This window comes from Nematolebias whitei, chromosome 4 (genome assembly GCF_014905685.2).
Source record: "Nematolebias whitei isolate Nwh7 chromosome 4, NemWhi1, whole genome shotgun sequence".
Lineage (NCBI taxonomy): Eukaryota > Metazoa > Chordata > Actinopteri > Cyprinodontiformes > Rivulidae > Nematolebias > Nematolebias whitei.
The window spans coordinates 55,601,375-55,602,866 of NC_056501.1; positions in this window are offsets into that span (position 1 = coordinate 55,601,375).

The following is a 1,492-nucleotide window of genomic DNA, read 5'->3' on the forward strand; positions in this document are numbered from 1 at the left end:
TTTACTGATATTTCATCCCTTGAATGGAGAAACGCAGGAATTTCCTGTGTTTTGGGATGATCGGTATGTGAAAATAGGCGTCTTCAGGTCGATGGAAACAAAACCAGTCATTTCTCTGGATGTTGTCCAACAGCTGTCTGGTTGTCAACATGTGAAACGGTTTGTCCATGAATGCCTTGTTGAAAACTGACTGATCCAAAATGGGTCTCGTCCCTCCGGTCCGTTTGGGAACCAGGAAGTAACGTGAGTAAAACCCTGTGTTTTCCTCTCCATTGGGAACTCTGGAGATTACCTCTTTTACCAGAAGTCCTTGAATGTCTGCATTAAGGAATGAGATTTGGTCTGGTGATGACAGGACCGTCTCTAAAATTCCTCCGAACGGAGGGGGTCGGGTTGCAAATTGTAACGTGTAACCCTAGCTTAACAACCTGGCTTTCCATCTGTCTGACAAGCATGTTTGTAGCCACTCCGCGTAACGTTCGTGGAGTGGATGCGCGTTTAAGTGATGCGTCATGTTTTGTACAGATGTCATCCAGTCCACCACCTCGACCGTCATCATGTGTCGCGGGAATGTGTTTCGTGTGACCCAAGGCGAGGCTTCTCGAAAGGGCTCTGAACGTGCTTGTGTGCTGCGTTTGGACCGCGGGTCCACCTTCATGTCTAGATGGGCCGGTGTGTGTTGAGGAGAAGTGTGTGACCGCTGATGACGCTGCTGGGCCGCACGTTTGACGCCACAGCGGTGAAAAAACGCGTGTCACTCCTGCCGCGAGCGAGGTCCTGCGCTGGGCTCACTTCGCGATCCCGTATTTATGCTGACATGAGCGGACGGGCGCTGAAAAGCAGTGAACGTGACTTCATCTACGCCATGCCGTTTGACATGGAAATATCATGTAAATTACTTAAGAATAAAAATACAAACCGGATTCCAAAAAAGTTGGGACACTGAACAAATTGTGAATAAAAACTGAATGCAATGATGTGGAGGTGCCAACATCTAATATTTTATTCAGAATAGAACACAAATCACAGATCAAAAGTTTAATCTGAGTAAATGTAACATTTTAAAGGAAAATATGTTGATTCAAAATTTCAGTGTCAACAAATCCCCAAAAAAGTTGGTACAACTAGCAATAAGTGGCTGGAAAAAGGAAATTGAACATATAACGAACAGCTGGAAGATCAATTAACACTAATTAGGTCATCCAAAAAAGTTAAATCTGGTCCCCTGGACATTCAAAAAAAAAAAATAACAAAGCAAAACAACAAAAAAATGTAGAAACGTTTCGTCTCTCATCCGAGAGACTTCCTCAGTCTGAGGTGCTGTATTCAGCTCAGTCTCTTAAATAGCACCTTCTCAGAGTGGATCAACCAGTTTTGCTGCTGACAACCAAAACCAGCTGATCACATGCTCAAGAAGGACCATCAGCCTAACAATGGATCATTAGCACACTGATGGCTGTTTACTATTCACAGAGGGCTGAGTGATACTAGC